The 19,432-nt window shown below is 36.6% G+C and overlaps 1 protein-coding gene across 1 annotated transcript in view; it reads left to right on the top strand.

Moving 5' to 3' along the window:
- The first annotated feature begins 1,504 nt into the window (after positions 1-1,504).
- Positions 1,505-19,432, top strand: part of LOC145672931 (very long chain fatty acid elongase AAEL008004-like) — a 103,807-nt gene continuing 85,879 nt past the window's right edge. Inside the window, exon 1 of the mRNA XM_081742151.1 lies at positions 1,505-1,676. The gene's annotated coding sequence lies outside the window, so the exon portion shown is untranslated. The remainder of the gene's footprint in view (positions 1,677-19,432) is intronic.

Below are 19,432 nucleotides of genomic sequence, written 5' to 3'. Positions count from 1 at the left end.
TAAGTTTCTGACTTGTTCGGAGGAGTTTTCCTTTCCATCTTGTGGATTCCTGCAGCACTTTAATACGTGGGCTGACATTTTCTCCATATTTGCAAATCTATAGGCCGTTGGCAGAATTTACATTCCACCAATTTATTTCCTTCTCTGTGTACACTTTGCAGATACCGTTTTTACACCATACCATTCTTAGAGCTAAACGTTTATCAAATACCAGCAATAGAAATGACACTGACTAAACAACCAGACAAAATTTCACTTTTTGATAAGTGAATAACGTTTCCTGTGTTACCAGATTCAAAGAAGTTAAGTTACTAAAATTGACGTGCGTTATGCTGGTAACGATTTTGAAAATTTAATCAATAAATATTATCTAAAAATAACATTTCTTAACTTTAATAATAAAAACTCTTTTTTTGGTGGGAAGATGCGATTTAAAAAAAAAAAAACATGTGTTATAGTCCAAATATATTTTCCCTTACATTGGTTTCTTTTCCTGTTGATTCCCATCTAAATCGGATCCGACAAGATCCAGATCTCATTGGGTCCGGGATATCCGAATCCGAAAATTTTTGGACATCCCTACTCCACAGTCAATTAAAGGGGGTAAATTGGATATCATTGATATATGATACTTCGGCATCTGAACGCTACATGCAATGTTCTTACGTCTCTCTTTTAAGCCAACTGGGAAATACAGTTCTGTACACACCATTCAATTAGAATAGAATTTACTTCCGGTTATTGTCGTTCGTACCTAAAGAAAGCGAATGTTTTTTTTTGATGATGCCCACCTACGCACCAAGGTTGGGAAAAAATGTTGAATTTTGTATATATTATATACATATGGGATAAGTTCCTTTTGTCACTCTTCACTCTGGGTATGAAATGCGTCTGCAAAAGATTACTTTTGTCGCCTCTCGCATTAAACTTTTATGGAATCTGACATTGAATCAGAAAGTACAAAGAATTCAGGAAGAAAAATACGACATACCGACAGCAATGTGTGTGCGTATGAGACACACACACACAAGGTCATTCACCAATCACTAACATGTGCGTTGTCCACGGTCATTTACCAATGAGAATATTTTATACCCAAAAACAAAGCACATTCAAAAAAGTCTTCAGACAGCCGTAGAAAGAGAGAGATTTCGCTGTAATAAATTATGAACTCTAGTTGAACCAGGAATATGTGCAGCGTAACCGTAGATTACAAGATTCTGCGTAAATTAATTGACGAACTTCTATTGGAAGAAATGGAACTACCTATAAAAAAAAAAGTACCTAAATAAAAAATAAACTAGAATGCTAATAAATGGTAATGCTCACAAGAAATGATTTTAACACAATGTGATGAACCCTGCTGATAGGTTAAAATTGAATATTCATATCTTTTGAGAATGACCACTAAAAAACGGATGAGAAGTTGGTTTTCTACTTCCTAGTGACGCATCAATTATGCAACAGATATATAGGACCTGCAGATCAACTGATACAGCATTTATGTTCCTGTAACCTTTTATTACCAATGCATGCAGTGCTGGTTAATGTATTTATTCGCATATATAAGTGACAGTTCGTCGAAACGTTAAGATTTTCTTTTTTGGTGCGCAGAAGGATTTTTACTCCTCGCACGTTCGAAACGATTGACTATAATAACAAAGGCACGGATACAGGTGAGAACTGATTTTTTTTAAAAGGTGAGATCGTTTGTAACTACTTGGAAAGTGTTCGAGTTGATCGTAGATTATGAAGGTGAAATTGATTGGTTAAGTTTTAACGTCCCTTTTGAGTACTGACAATATATGAGACAGTCAAAGACGTAGCTAGAGATTTCGGTGCCCGGGGCGAAGTAGAATTTGGCGCCCCCTACACACAAAATTCTTCTTTTTTTCTTTTTTCTCATATAAGAGAATCACCTTTTGTTGTTATGCTACACTGAATTTTTATCAAGCTCCTTGGATAGATCATTGCAATAGCCAAAAGTGATAATTACATATTCCTTTAGAAATAAGAGCTGCTTACAAGAAACTCTTTTGGCCTTTTTGTTAAACTTGACAAAACTACCTTTGGTTGTATACAAATCCACTTGGGGAACAGTTATGAAAATTTACAAATTCACAATGTTTCATACTATCGATAAGAAACGAAAGTTTAATACATTAGATCTAACATGATTTTACAATATTCGAAATGCGTAACAGCATTAATTTCCTGTAATAATTGTAACTTCTGTAATTTTATTCCGTATGTGCCCACACAAACAGCGTTTTAATTTCGATTCTTTTACGGTAAAAAATATTTTGTGAAATGTAACGGAAATTCAGAAGGAGTCTTCTTTGCGAAATTTTTAAATCCTCCATTCTTACCGTGGTGATTAATCCTATTTGTCAGAAAAGTGTGATTAACTAAGCAAACTCATCACCATCATAAGGCCGAACACGTATTTCAGACCATGACTATTCTGATTTTGAAAACGCTCTGTGTAGACTAAGTCATTATTCGTCACGTTGTATATCATATCGTCATTAACAAACCATATACGTATAATAACGTTTTTAGAGTAATAAGTAAAAACTTGTGACTCTTATTGAAACGTTTGGGTTGTGAGCGGAGCGAGTAAGAAATTTTTTAACAAATCTATTTCTTTGCAAACCAATAACAATATTGATTTAATATAGCGTCAATACGTTTTCGGGGCGACTTCCAACACTTTTTCTTTCTTCTTGCTCGTTCGGTGTCCTCTTGCTATTCGCGCCCGGAGTGACAGCCCCTTCCTAGCTACTGCTCTGGAACAGTCAGAAGCACCTGCAGAGGGGTGAAAATCGACACTCAAGCGAAGTTGCGAATATATACACCGTGATGCAGTGTTTGAAGTGAAAAAAAAGCAGAGACGGTATGTTTTATTACGATTTTAATTCGACATACCGTCTATCTAAATGTTGAAATACATGAGGGTATGTTGCCTAAAATATAATGACTGAAAACCACTGGAGAGCTTCTCTTTAGTTACGTGTGGGGACATAGAGAGACTTTGATCCCTCGCCAACAACTTTCTGCAAAAAAATTAAAATATCCCCTTATGTTGTATTATAGAGAATTATACACGAAAATGCTCAAAAACTTAGTTTTTAAATTAACAATTTAATGCGCAAAAGTTTCCGGACCTTCACTCGGCTGAGAAGTATACCAAACTATCGGAAGAATCACCCCCACAGTAGACAACCCCTAAATCCGCTCATGCTCAAAATACGGCATTTATATGCATTAAGGCAAGAAGATACACACATACATAAGAAAGAAACAATTCAATATGACAGATCAAAATATAAACTAGTTGAACTTCTTTGAAGACACTTCATTTTCAAAAACAAATGATAGGAAAAAATATAACAAAAATGTCGGCGTTGTCAACTTAAAATTATTTCTACATAAGAAATAAAATCCTTTTACGTGCAAAGTTATTCGTCAATTAATGTGTATAAAAATTAAATGGTATTTAGCATCTATTATCCCGTGACGGTATGTCTTGGATCACTAAAAACCAGAGGAGGTATGCCTTCATCACTGAAAAACCAGAGGCGGTATCAGCCAGTGTCTTTATTGGTCAAGTCAAGCATGAACCAAAGAATACCTCAGGTGCGCCACTTCGCGGCACCAAGGGAAGGCGGAGGGGAATGACATTTTTTTCTTAAGGTAAATTTCAAAACTTTTTCGCGTCCTTAGTTTCCAAGGTATCACATTGAAATTTTGCATACAGATTGTGTGCACCTTTGAGTATTTCTCAATTTTTTTTTATAGATGCATACGTGAACCCGGGTCTGGGCCCGAGGGGGGTTATTTTTTCAGAAAAAATTCCGGTTTTCCCCGAATTTCCTGTTTCTGGTGCATAATACGGACAAGAGAGTGGTATCGTTGGAAAGGATGCTTTATTCTGAACAAAACGTTGTATGAACCATGATCCTACGATAAATAGTAAGAAAGCAGTATCTGTTTGACTGATAATCTAAAATTTACCTCAAAAAGTGGAAATCCCGAAATGGTTAATGAAATGCAATTTTTAGCTTTACGCTTCACAGTTATCTCTCCTTTATGTTAAAGTAGTCGGATGATTACCGGTAATAAAAATGAGTAATTATACTGAAAGAATTGGAAGAATTAGAACGTCCCAGTTTTTTGAGTTTTTTCTTAGAAATTTCTTTTTAAAATGATTAACGGCAATATTGTTTTTTTTTTTTTAATTTGCAACCTAATTTTTCAGTACTTTGAATTTCTTGGCAATACAGTCAAAACTACGACTTACCAGGCTGCTTCAGATGGATGATTTGTAGTCAGCACATTGGCTTCCATGGCACATATGTCTAGCTTCGTCAATTAGGAAAAATAATTGACATGATGGAAATTAGTAATGAACGTCGCTTTATACATGTACATGCCTTAGTATTTGAACCAGTGGCGGATCCAGGGGGGCGATCGGGGCAATTGTCCCCCCCCCGAAGAGGAAACTTTTATTTTATATATAAATAAAACCCATCCCAGAGTTTGGAGCTTTTAAAACTAGCTCTAAGTAGCAGTATTACAACCCACCGCCCCCACCCCAGAAGTCCGTCCTGGATCCGCCCCTGATTTGAACTAGTTTACAAGAAAAGTTTTCAACTAACTAACAGTAAATGTTTCTGTGCCATATTATCAAGTAAGTGATTAGCGTAGGTAAGAGACTGCTGTATTGTATTTCTACCCAGGTGAAGCGGGTTCGAATCCATGTAGCACTGAAATTTTTAACATGTTTTGATGTCAATTTGTATCCATAGTCAGTGTGATGTCATTGATATATGGTACTCTTTGGACAACATCTCCAAACAATACAGATAAATCTTCAAACTAAGAAATTTACGTACATCAAGCGCATCAAGCGTACTTTTCAATGCTTCGCAGGCTTACGAACTGTCGCCTCATGGTTGAAAAGGTAAGTGTAAGTTGTGTTGCATCTGTACAGGCGTTTGCGATACCAGTTAAAGTATTTGGCCCGAGTTAAAATTGTCAAACGGGGATTATTTTTGCTGTTGACCGTACCTGTGGGCAAAAGTTTGCAGTTTCGTAGTATATCCAAAAACGAGAAAATATACACTGCAGCACGTGTCATTTCGAACACGAGGAACTGTGCAACTGGCTGCCTATTACACTTTCAACTTCCCGCAAACCCAATTTCGTGTTCCCTGCTATCAGTGCTTATTTTTTGCTTACTTAGTTTTAGTTTTAAGAGTCTTCATCCCGGCGAAATTAAAATACCGCTAATTTTACAGTAATTGTGTGATATCTTCAAATAGATAAAAGATAATCGAAATGTGGAACAAGAGCGCCCTAGACAATATTATTTTACATGAGAAACCGTTATCACGACTCACTTATCTGCTTTCGATTTCGAGCCATTTTGAAAATCGGCATTTATTTTCGCGTTTCTAAACAGCTGAAAACGGAAAGCCACTAGGTGACTTGTGATAACGGTACCTCACGCAAAATAATATTGTCTATGGCGCTCTTGTTCCATATTTCAATTATGTTTTATCTATTTGAAGATATCACCTAATTACTGTAAAATTAGCGGTATTTTAATTTCGCCGGGATGAAGACTCTTAAGCATGTCTACGAATTCCTTATGCCTTGGGGGGAAATTTCTCGCGCATCCACATTGCACATTGCTAAACTACACTGTAAAAAATTTTTCTCTAGGTTTCCGGAAAAATGCGGGCAGCTCCGGAGGCAGAGACGTTTCCGAGGAATTTCGGAAACTGTAGTTTTCCGACTCACTAAGAAACTTGTAGGTTTCCGAAAACGATCGGAAAAGTTTTCTGACTTGGGTCGGAAAAGTTTCCAAACGTCTTTCCCATAGTTTTCGGAAACATACGTGTTTCTTAGCGAATTGGAAAAATGTAGTTTCCGATATTCTTCGGAAACGTCTCTGCCTCCGGAGCTGCCCGCATTTTCCCGGAAAGGTTCCATAGTAAAGCTTTTCCGATTCCTTTCGGAAACATCCTATTTTTTTCTTTCTGATTTTAAATTCTATACGCAATAGAGACCTTCTGAATATTATATTATGATCCATCAAAGATGCTAATACAATTATATTATATCTTTTTTTTTTTAAAAAAAAAAAAAAAAAGAAGTCTTCGATGTTGAGCTGAGTTGATTTTGAGTTTAACGTCCCTTCAGCAGCGAGGATATATGAGATCAGACCTAATGTGGAATCCGATCCACATAAGTTCCGGCCGGGAATCAAACCCGAGTCTCCCACGCCAAAGGCGCGTACGCTTATCGCTTTGCCACAAAACTCTTAGAGATGCAAGGGCTCGAAAAAAAACGGCTTTTTTGGAAAAAAAAAACTCGGTTTTTTCTGCTTTGCTTTTTTGCTTGGGAAATTTTGGGCTTTTTTCAAAATACTGCTTTAAATTGATAAAACAGACTTTGTATCGCTTCTCTATAACACAAAAAATCATTTAATTAGTGGTTGATGCTGATAATAATAGACTATAAAACATCGAAAATAAACTATGAATTTCGAAAAAATATTTCAAACAATTTTTCTTCAACATATTCACATTATGAATTCCACAGGATTAACCAATGTATATAATAAGAATTTTTTAACCTTCTATATACAAAAGTAAGCAGAGTTGGCAAGAACCGTGGTTGTTTTTGAAAATGTCAAAAACCCGTTTTTTGGGGGATGTTTAAACCAGGCTTTTTTGACTTAGATTTTTTGCTTTATGTATTTATATTACATATTCACAGAAATAAGTTTGTTTCGCCTTGATGTTATTATGCAACAGCGGGGTTATGCCGGAAGAACTCCCATAAGCTTAAAGAAGTGCGGTCAGTAAATTTCTTAAGTTGAGAATCTCCCGCCCTAGCCATTGGGAAAATCCCGTCATTACTTGAAATGTAAGACAATAACGGGAAAATCCTGTTATTGCTTTGCATGTAAAATTTAAAGGTCAACGTACCATAATCAGTACGCTAAAACTGAGGTATTAAATTACAAATTTAGTACCGGTACGTAGATATCATTGAAAGTCCAATCGAAGCTAATGTTGGAAGCTACGTAGGCAATCGATAAATTTTGCCAATTTCTATCAATATATTTAAACAATATTGGCTTCTTTATAAAACAACACGCATTTAGGCATGCAGAAATATACAATTTGGTTTGTTTCGTATATTTAGGCTTAACATCCTTACGAAATACCGAGGTTATCAAGGAGAAGACTTTCTCTTAAACTGACATCCGAACCGCTACTTGGGTTACGCATGAAAGAAGGTTTGTGGTTCGACCGAGAATTGAACATGGGACACCTTGATTAAAAGGTGAAAGGGAAATAAAACTAATGCAGGTAGTTTGATATCTGGAAACGTTACCATGAAGTTCACGCGATTCGCATTTTTCATTCTTTTTATTTTTGTGGTTTAAACCAGTTATTAAAAAAAAAAAAAGTTGGTGTAAACCAGCCAATCCTAAAAGTAAACACTTCTTTTTAAAGAATACACAAATAACTAGCAAAATAGTATGTAGAATTTTTACTTCAAAATATTCCATACTCTCTTTTTGAAACAAAATAAAATTAAAATAAAACATAAGAGAAATACTTAGATTTATATGATACACTTAAAGGCTGCACATCTAGAGCTTTTGGTTCTGTATATTCTTGAAATTCTACAGTTAAGTTTTATAGAACCACCATCACAGTTTACCCAATCCTCAAGTTTTCTGAATTTTTAACAAGAGGGATTCAACATATCATTACGGAACTCCCCCCCCCCCCAAAAAAAAAAGACTACGGAATATATTTAAGTTAAGCTAAATACAACTGCACAACAAACATGACTGAGTGATTAGCTTTTGCGCTTCTATCGGGAAGTCCGGGATTCAACCAGCATTCGACCATTCTGACAAAGCTTTTCTTCATTCCATCTGTGAATGTAGAAATAGTGCGTGTACTGTGAGTTGGGCGACTTCCTTTTTTATTGTTTTTAAATCGTTATTATTACTAATTACCAGCAGTGACGGTTTTGCGAAGGTTAGGGGGGCGGTCTTTCGGACTGAAGCCCGTTCCCCAAAGTTACGGAATGTCTGCAACAAACGAAATATCTACTATTTATGCCTTTACTCATAAACTTGAAGCTCCCGTCAAATAAAAATTACGAATGTTTAAAAAAACTAAACATTAGTAAGAAACCCTTCCCAAAATACTTTTCTAAATCCGCCACTGATTCTCAGTATAAAATGATTTTTAAAGTTATATCCGGAAGATTATTGCTAAACATATAAACGAAACGAAATATTAGTTATGCCTGTACTCATAAACTTCAAGCACTTCCCAAATAAAATTAGGACTTTTTAGGAAACGAAACAATCAGAAAAACCCCTCCTCAAGTACTTTTCTAAACCCGCTACTGATTATTTGTATAAATTGGTATTCAAAGTTGTGTCCGGAAAATTATTGCTAAATCACTTCACAGCTACAGTATAACAGAAATGTGGAAGTACGGTTTGACGGATATATTGAAAAACGTACGCTTTGACGGATAAATAGAAAAACGAGCAAGTTAGCTTTTGCGCTAGAAGCTAGAGTACTAAAAGCTCTTAGAAATGAAACACGGATGACAAACTAGAGAAGAAAAAAGATGTCGATAACTCAAAAGTTAAAATAAAGTTAAATAGCCTCTAAAATTACCCTCAAATACTACATTCTTCATGTTTGCTTTAATTCGTAAAACATGTGCTCCATCCATCTTGATGGTGAATTTCAGAGCGAAATATCACATTCAGGTCATGGAATTCTTATCTAACTATAGAATATACTATAAGAAAGCTATTTAGATAGAAAAATCATGAAGTTGAAAAAAGCCAAAATTTCCAAAATTCTCGTTTTTTCCCCAAAAAAGCCGGCTTTTTATGTGAAAAAAACCATCGATTCAAAAAAGCCGGCTTTTTTGCATCTCTACTCTTGATTGTTTTCAATTCTGCAAGTCAAACCTATATATCTCCCTAGGAGAACATTGAAACTTTTAAGTTGATTGAAAGAAGAAAATAGAAATTGCCAGCTATAAGTGCATCTTCATGTTTTTAATCAGTTTAAATAGTTCATGGTATCCGAGGAAAACAGCTGGATTTGTGGAATTAAAAACAAAACAAAACAAAACAAAACAAAACAGGAAATACATTGCACTATCATCTTTGACGGATCAAACAAAATCCAGAAGGACTCTGTGCTGTATAAAATTAAAAATCAGGCATCATTTCGTAAGAAAAGATGGTGAGATAATACGAAACGGGTAAAATACCACAGGAAAGCAAAAAGCAGAGGATTGAACTTAAATAGTTTATTTGTTCCAAAATCACTGTTCTCTTTAATGTAGTCTTATATTATTCAAAAAAAAAAAAAAAAAAATGAAGTTTTATAGCGAAACCTTAAGACCAAAACTATACCGTATGTTTACCATCATTCAACTATAGCATATACATTACCGTCATTCAACCCATTCTACCCCAAATTTTAAACAAAAAGAAGGAAGACATTGCAAAAGCACGCTCAGGAATTGTAACTATTATTCTACTTATAGAGTTGAGTTGATTTTGAGTTTAACGTCCCGTTCAGCAGCGAGGTTATATGAGTCGTGGACCTATTGATTTACGTTGAATCCGAACCACATGAGCTTCCGCCGGGAATCGAACCTGGGTCTCCCACGTCAAAGGCGCGTACGCTAACCGCTTAGCCACGAAGGAGCTCCTTCCTACTTACAGAGGTTTCTGTAATTCCTGAATCTTTAAAATTCCAAGTTTTCGACTCTCCCCTGGAGTCTTGTACACGGAGGTTAAAAAAGAGGAAGAAACAGAACAGAAACATTAAGTAATCAGAAGGAACGGACTTACCAAGAAGAAGAACTGTGTGCAATGCGCACACACACACAGAAAAGGACGGTAGTTACGTACCTAGACCTGGAAGGTTTGTTGGAAGGTTGCCAACTCATGCTATTTTTATTGTCATGTCAATGCTGTGAAAACGTTATGATAACCGCTTCCCATTCGTTACTCAGTTATTCCTTGTCTAGATTTAATTTTTTTTAAATGAATAAATAAATTTTCAAAAATCAGTCTCTCTACTTCCTTCTATCCTGTGCTGCGTTTCTTTTAAATGTTTCGAAAAACCTCACACCGGATTTTCCGCTTTCGAATCTCTAATGTACTCCTTTACTCGGACTTTTAAATTTCTTTTCATTTTGCCTATAACTCTCTTAGAAACTGAATTTTATTTCATAAATACCATATTTTTCATTGAAATCAGTGTAATAACTTAAATCGGGTGATGTTCTTTTCTAAAGTTTTAGGTGGCTTTAAAGCTGTAAGAAAACCATATTGTGTGCAAATTCTATTTACTGCAGTTGTCAATCTGGGAAAAATAGGCAATCCACTCCATTTTTTCATCCTTTATGTTGGTTTCAGTTTTATCGGAACTTAAATTCCTTTCAACCCGATTATAACAATTATCTATAATAATGAAGCTGGATACCCCTTCAGAGTATTCGGTTTCATCAGGAATTCAATCTCTGTGTGTTAGTCTGTTTTTAAGGAAATAAGAGGTATGGCTTGCAAAAAAAAAAAAAAAAAAAAAAAAAAAAAAAAAAAAAAATTTGCTTTGGTACTTGCTCAATGTGCAGATTTATAATGAATGTACTGTGTACCTGCTGTTGGCTTGTGGTGCACACTGGTAATGAATTTGCTCTTTTGTCTTCCTACATTAAGGTCTAGGTACGTAAGACTGACGTCCTTTTTTTGTGTGTTGCACACAGCTCTTCCCCTTGGTAAATCCGTTCCTTTTTATTACTTGATGTTTCTATTCATTTTCTTCCTGCTTTTAACCCCCGTGGAAGACTCCAGGGGAGAGTCGACAGCTTGTTTCATGATTGCTAGGACTCGGATGTTGAAGACCTAAAAACTGTCTAAAAAGGACCTATAAAAAATCTAAAAATATCTTTAAAAGGATCTAGAAACTGGAAAAAAGGACGTAAAAATAACACCTAGTTTAATTAGAATTACATATTTAATGAAAGTAATGCTCAAGAAATACAAACTTCAGGAAGCTTAACAGTCTGTCCTTCTTCCACAAACTGAAGTACAAACTAAAATAAGAAAACTTCCCCTCTCACCCCCCTTGGTGGAGGACATTGTTACGCCACCTTTTCGGATCTGTGATTGATACAGATCTGGTTTTATCAATCCAATCGTTGAAGGATGTCTTATCATTGGAAATTTTTTACTAAAGAAAAGATGTTTAAGAGATGGTGGTGATTCGTGTTAATGGCCAGTAATTTTTTTGTTGAAAGATGAAGTGCAAAAAAATGACGTTAAGACCCATAAAAAGTTTTTAAAATGACCAATATATAAAAAACAAAAAGGCCGAAAAAGGCAAAAAGGGACAAATCTACAATTTTCTGGTCTATAATGAACCAAAATAAAAAATATATATCCGTGCATTCAGAACTATGTTGTTGTTGTATACTTTAACATAAAATCATCTAATTCGCCCAAGGAAAGTCCAAAATCTGATAAAAATCACTTTCAATGTGATCACCTTAGTTGTACCAATAATACACTAACTAAAAGCTCAAAAACCCGGGTGGGTTTTCAGGTGCGTCCAATCCGAACCGTTTTTTTTTTTTTTTTTTTTTTTGGGCTGGGCCCACTTGGGTAAACCCTGTTACGTCCTGGGCACTGGAAGATATCACTCGAAACACATTTAAGCACATTAAGTTGAACCAAAGAACATTCGTTTGGTAAATATATTCCAAGAAATTGCGAAGCAAAGGGAGAAAAAGTAAAATAAAATCATTGTAGTAAGCCCGATGTCTAGTCGCTCTGAATCGAACCTCGCTTGTTGGGTCAAAATTTTCCCATATGTACCGAAGATGTAGAGAAAAACGCCATTTTCCAAGATGTCGGCCGAAAGTGCTCATACACTAAAACCCTTTGGTAAGACGCTCATAGTGGAACTTCGTTTGTCTTACCCAGGCAGGTTTCCAAGTGGGTCAAAATCGAAAAAAAAACCGCTTCTTTTGGGGTGGGCCCACTTGGACATACCCTCGATCTACCGCGCTCTATCATAACAATAGGTGATTTAAGATAAGCTAACCTAACCAGTTTGTCAGAATTGCATTAAGTACAAGGACAAAAACGATACCAAAACTTATTTATGATTTGAGGACTGATTAGTACAGTTTTGCCTCTTGTACTTAATACAATTAGTTTCAGGTGTATACGTGCCTACCATTGTTGTGTGTGTGTGTGCCTACTATTGACATCCATAATGTTAAAACATACGGTAGAAAAAGGATCTGTACAAGCCTACAAACACACTTTGCGTAACGTTCCCTTGTGCTCAAACAATCCTATGTTATCTATCCTATCTGTCTCTATGATTTACCATTCAATAAAAAGAATATACCCACCGTGAGTAATGTGCCGAAGAAGCTCATTAAGCAGTAAGTACTGGAAGATCGATCGAATATTGAGTTGAGTTGATTTTGAGTTTAGCGTCCCTTTCAGTAGCGAGGCTATATGTGACGGGACCTACTGATTAACGTGGAATCCGAACCACATGAGCATCCGCAGGAATCGAACCCGGGTCTCCCACGCAAAAGCGCGTACGCTAACCGCTTAGCCACGGAGAAGCTCACGAGCAAATTTTGTAGAAACGACTAAATACTACACTGATGTCCTGCGTTCTAATATGTCCCGTTGCACATTATTTACAAAAAAAAAAAAAAAAAAAGTCAGAAGAAACTGTTTAGACTTCAAAATATGTCATAGTCTTACGATTAGTCCGCCAGATTTAGTGGCCACTTGCGTCTGCCGCTGACAAAGTAAAACGCGCGAAAATACTGATTGATTGCGTCTCCAGTGACATATGTTAGTTAGTTAGGTTCTGAACCTTTGCGTTCCCACTGACGGAGGTTAGGTAAACTTAGGCGTTGTTGTCTTGGTATTATTGATACCATTGCGCCAAGTATTCCTTTCGCCTATATATACAGTCCAAAATTTTCTAAAGTTGATGAGCTCGTTCGCACATACCACCCCCCGTGCCCGCAGCCATTTAAGCTTAAGAAAGACACTTCTCATTAATTATACGGTAATGGTATACGACGTCTACTCCATGTATAGGACGTTTGTGAAAAATAAGGCTTTAGTCGGGAAGACGGATCTACCAAATTTTAACACATTCCTTACAATTTCAAGGGTCAAGTTTTTTTTTTTTTTTTTTTTTTTTTTAGCAGCGCATGCACTATATGAGGAGCTCTATTACCACTTCCAGATTGATTTCATGTGGGCTTAGTAAGGCTTAAAAACCAAAGTGCATAAAGTACAACCCAACTTGTGCTAGGTGGCCACTAAAAAGCAAAAATGCTATCCAACTCTCTTAGGATTTTACATTTTTGAGGTAAATTTTAGGCTTTCACTCAAAGGGTTACTGCTTCCTTACTATTTATCGTAGAATCATGACTCATCTCTCTCTCTCTCTCTCTCTCTTTTTTTTTTTTTTTTTTTTTTTTTTTACGATAGAGCATTCTTTCCAACGGTATCACTCGCCAACGGTGTTCGTATTAAACTGAAACGGGATAAACCGGGAGATTTATCGAAAACAATCTAGATTTTTTCACCCCTCCCCCTCTGGTCCGGCCCTGAGTTCACGTAGGGATCTGATTTATTTTTCCAAAAAAGATATAAATAATGTGCGTATATAATACTTCAAAAATTTACTGCGTCATTACTGTTTGGCCTAAAGTCATGGTTCAAACGTCATCTTGCTTAGAATAACGAGCGTTTTTCAACGGTATCACTCACATATCCGTACAATACATGTGAACCCGGATAATCGGGAATTTTTCTGAAAAAGTCATTTCTGGGAACACTTGCGCGCCTCGGGCCCGGTCCCAGTTTCACGTAAGGATCTAAAAAAATCTGATACATACACAAAAGTACACACAATCCATGTGCAAAGTTTCAATTTGTTATCTTGAAAACTAAGAGCGTGAGAAATTTGCCTTAGGAAAAAAAAGTCATGCCCCTCCGCGCCAGTAAGTTGACCATCCGCTTCCAAGACGCACCTGGGTTGTTCTTTGGTCCATCCTTGATTTGACCAGTAAAAAATGACTTACATACCTGGTATAGAACCTAAATAAGTTGTCAAACACGATACTCCGCCATGGTATATAAACATACCATAAATCCTAAAAGGGCTAAACGAGTCAGGGCAGGAGCGCAGCAGGAAGACCAGGTAGCGAAGAGGTTAGTCCGTAGCGATTAGACGCGTGAGCGACGGGGGTATACGCATAAACGAGAATAGTGGAAGAGCACATTTACAATACTTTTACTCTCACTCAGAAAATTTATAGGCAAAATACGATGTGAAACATTTTTCATGAATAAACGACAGTGTGAATATAAGTAATTACTGTCAGTCTACAGCATATTGAAATGAATTTTATTTGGTAGATCCGTCGTCAGTGGTGGATCTAGGCCGGGGCCGGGGGAACCTAGGATCCCCCTTTTTTGTGACAAACATCATTTTACTTACTATTTATATATTTTTGGAAGCTTGTAGTCATATCATGATATACCTACCATAGTCTGGGATTCTGGCTGCTCCCCCCCCCCAGATTTCACCTTCTACATCCTCCCTTGACCATCGGCTTATATTTAGCAGAAAGAGTTCAGCAATTGTTTCTAAAAAATATTACAATTTTGGTAATTTGTCTTTACATTAGGTTAGTTTAGATTAGGTTATATTATGTTAGATTACGGTAGTGTAGAGGTCTAGCAAAATTTTCGAAAAAAATTATAGAATTCCGGGTAAGATTGTGGGTATATTTTAATTTTTCTCCCAATCTTGCAAATATAAGATCTGAAGTGTTACTTATTTCACGAAACATAATTGAGCGAGCGAAGGAGGTTAGAAGCCCCGTAGGGTTGTTTAGCTATAGTTCCTAACGGGTTAAGTTCCAAAGTTGGGCGTCCGTTTCCAGCAAAATTTTTAAAATTTACATGAAAGATATGGATAATTTGATCGTTTGTGCGCTTGATAATATATGAGAGTCCCGAAAAATATGTTTATTTGTTATATATAAGTGGCTATAAACATGGGACTATACGGCGAGCGGAGGGAACTACTTGGTGCAAGGTAACCGAACAGTTGCATTGAGGGAAAGAAACGAGCATTTATGTCATCAACATGGCGAATGTACAAGGGCAATGAACTAACAGTTTTAACATTTGTGAAGCAATACGTTGATAACGAGCAAAATCTTTTATAAGTTTGTGAAGAGCACGGATTAATGAACCTAATAACAAATTGCAGAAAGTGTGCAAAGGAGATAACAGCGAAAAAACGTGGCGAAAGCGGACGCCCAACTATGAACGTTCTGCACAAAGTGCACTCTTACCGAATTTTGCTTACTTCTACTAACGTTAGGTTAATATCAGCTAGTTCAGGTTAGCTTAGATTAGATTTGAGGCATTACTCGAGCAGACGGTTCTACCAAATTTAGATATATTTCTTACCTTTTCAGGTTAGGTCAAATCTTTATATTTATTTTAGCAGAGCATGCACGAAATGAGGAACTCCATCATCACTTACAAACTGACTGCAGGAGGGATTAGTATAAATACAGTTTGGACATGTAACATAAAAACTACAGTGCATAAAACACGTACCAATATGTGCTAGATGGCCATTAAAAAGCACGAATGCTATTTAACCGAGTCAGGGCAGGAGCGCAGTAAGGAGGCACGAGCGTCGGCGAGGGGTGCATCCGTAGGGAGCAGGCGCGTCAGCGATGGAGAGTATACGCATAAACGAGGATAGTTATAAAGCATATGCCTATTTGTCATTTCAGTATGCTGTGCACTCACACTAACTACTTATATTCACACTCTCATTTATTCACAAAAGTGTTTCACATCGTATTTTACCTATAGATTTTCTATCTGGTAGAACCATCTGCTCGATTGAACCCAGATTTGGTTACCTTATTTTGGTCTAAATACTTGCATCATCCACTTCTCCTGTAAATGTTGTGCTTTTTTTTACGTGCTTCTGGACCCTTCTGCTAAACATAACCCGAACTGCGTGTTTGAGTGAACCCAAAACTAATAATATTATGAGTGTTTACGCGCATTATGTACAAGGCCGCATTACTGTTTACGCTCATTCATTATGCTAAAAACATGAATTAAATAATCACAACTGTAACCACAAATAATAAAAAATAATAAAACTGTTTAATACATTGTACCCTACCATTTACTCGACGCTCTGATTATTTATTTCCAAATTAATCGACAAAAAGGCGTAATATAAATAATAGCACTACTCATTAAATAAACATGGATGTTATTACTCCCATGATGCATCACCAAAAAGTTTCCGAGTAGCCTGGTAAAGCCAGTTTACCGTGAAATAAAGGAAAAGTAACATCAAATTATGGGAAATGTATGAGAAAATTCCTTAAAAATAAAGAAAACTTGTTTCCGATGATAAAAGGATTGTACATATTTCTGACCACACCGAATCCTTTCTGATTTCTTACGGAAAATGTCTTATTTTTGTTAAAATGGAGAAACGTTCTGTTAATTTATCCGGAAACCTAGACTTTTCTTTGCAAAAAGGTTCCCCGAAGGTGAGAAACCTTCCCGATATTTTTTACAGTGTATGCACTTGTAGATATTACGGTATGTTTATATGTGACTTCTTTTTACGCAGTCACGGACTTTCAATTCCACGGTTCCTCGTGTTCCAGAAAACGCGTTTTACGACACATACTTTCACGCTTTTTGGACGGCCTTAGCTCCGAAACTATACACTTTTTCTTACGACAGGTCTATACGAAACTTTTTCTTTTGTTATTTTGAAGTGAGAAATCACCTTTTACAGTTTGTCAGTAAAATCCTTTAACATCCTGTATATAGGTGACTCGGTTATTCAGTACTAAGGCGCTAATCTCTGATGAGAGAAAGGCTTCCGGTTTGATTCCCGGTCACGCGAGTTTGCATTAGGATAACATTTTCCTGGATTTTCTCGTTGTTCTCCCGTTTCCTCGCACATTGTCGTTCCACCGATTCTTTAATTTTCGTTCTCTTTCATTAATTATTATCCTTCTCTCTTAACCTAAAGGACATGAGCTTAAATGTTAAGACTACGTAATTTCCGATTGAGCTGGAAGGCTAGAGGTGCAAGGTTATCCACTAACATATACGAAGAGTTTAGCGTATACTATTAGTACACGATTTATCAGAAAGCATGCTTCTAAAATTCAGCAGGGGGGCAATTATCTCCCCTTCCTCCCCAAATGACGTCCTGCAATTTTTTTTACACGTATACAATTATGCAGAAACAAGCATACTAAAATAGTACATGTAAAAAAAAGAAAGAAAATTGCATTGTTTGTCACGAAACCGGTCGCGTGAAAATGACCCAGAGAGAAAAAGTTCCCTTGAAGAATTGAAGAATGTCAGATTTCGAACTTGACCTTGGGAAATAAATAGAAAGAAAGAATAAATCGCATCTTGTTTGGTAATTATTACATAACAAGTGAATGGGACACCTCACATATTCCACTAATTAACTGGAGACAAAGTGAAGTTGTCCTCGCAGAAAATAGATGATTTCTCGTAAAAGTGGAAAGATTTTACAATATTTTTGTGGTTTTTCCTTGTTTGTTAATTTGTTTTTGACCTTCACGTCATACAGTTTTGTTCTTTAGGTTCAAGAACGATAAGAAATGAATGATGATTAAATGAATTGTAAAAGGACGTCTCCAAGCGGGTTACGAACTCTAGGTACACAGCAAGGGCGCTGATTTCTCTGTAACTTTGGGGAGCCCCATTCAGATGCAGAAAGCATATATGAGGATTTTGAGACAAATTGCATTCAAATTATGCCAAATATTGTAAATTTACAAATACAAGGAGGGAGCCCACATGAGCTTTGGGGGCCCCCTTGGCCCCCCAGGATCGGCGCCCTTGGTAGACAGTCTTGCAATTCCCAACCATCTTATCGCCAACCGCTCGAACATCACAGTTGGCTGTTTAAGTGTTGCTTTACAGTATTTACGATATGGTCCTCGAACCACAAATGGCCCTCGAGTGAAATTATCTTAGATTAAACTTTAATCCAAAAAAAAAAAAAGACATAAAATAAAATTAAAGTGAATTTATATATCACACAACATAGTTGATAATATCAAAATGTATAGATTATACAAATAATGAACTGTACAGGGTGATCACAAAGTTCCGTTACTATCTATCACGTGTCAACTTATTCATAGATAGTCGCATTGTATTAATGTGGGATTATGCCAAAGAATAACTTTGAGGTAGTGTGACTATTCTTTACTATTTATTCCACGGTGTCTGCGTGTACACCATCGTTTTCATAATGGAGTATGTTTTTCCTCCATGTACGATGTGAAATTCTCTTCAATATCTTGACTTGATGATGCTAAATAGATAGCAACCTTTTGTTTTACGAATCCGCATAATGCATTGTCGCAAGATGATAGATCAGGACTTCGAAGTGGCCACTCCAAAGGTGCAGGCAAATGGGCAGAACCACGTCCAATCCATTTATCAGGAAATAACTCATTCAGATATTCTCTGACAACAATAGCATAATGTTGTTGCTCAATCCTGCTAGAACCATACACGACCGAGCACTCTCCGACCTTGGACATGTTGAATTAACCAATCATCTAACATGGTGAGATACTTACAGCACCATCAAAGAAATATAGACTTACCAAGTGGATTGCAGACCTTGCAGCCCGGATCATGACATGTGGCGGGTTGTGTTTAAGTTCTTCATAAAAAATGTGGATTTTCTTTACTCCACAAATAAACATTTGTGGCTTTTGCACTGCGATATATTAAACACTTGTCCAAGAAAAACATCCCCTTGAAGGAAGAATTGTATAGACATTCGCCTACAAACCTGCTGGTGTTTTTGCATGTTACTATCACTCAATTTGTTTACACACAAAGGTCTAAATACCTTTAATTGCAAATTCTTCTTCATATGTTTTTGTAATATCGAGTATGGAATACCCAATTCCTATGACCGCTTAGGAATGGACTTTTTTTTTTTTTTTTTTTTTTTGCGAAAGACACTGCAGCTCCACACACATGTCCAGTTGTATTGGTGGTCGTTCTAAACGGGACTTATCTTTCATGTAACCAGATGCAACCTTGAAATTGTTGGGGAATGGTTTCTGAAACCTTAAAGCGAAATCATGCTGACTATCTTTCATTGATTTTCCCATACGGGGTCGTTCGTGAGCCCACATTACGATCCGTTCCTCCATTGGGTAAGTCGACTCTTCAGTC

The sequence above is a fragment of the Thermobia domestica genome, chromosome 16 (genome assembly GCF_964235325.1).
Source record: "Thermobia domestica chromosome 16, izTheDome1.hap1.1, whole genome shotgun sequence".
NCBI lineage: Eukaryota > Metazoa > Arthropoda > Insecta > Zygentoma > Lepismatidae > Thermobia > Thermobia domestica.
The sequence above is the reverse complement of the archived record's forward strand: the minus strand, read 5'-3'. Positions and strand labels throughout refer to the sequence as shown.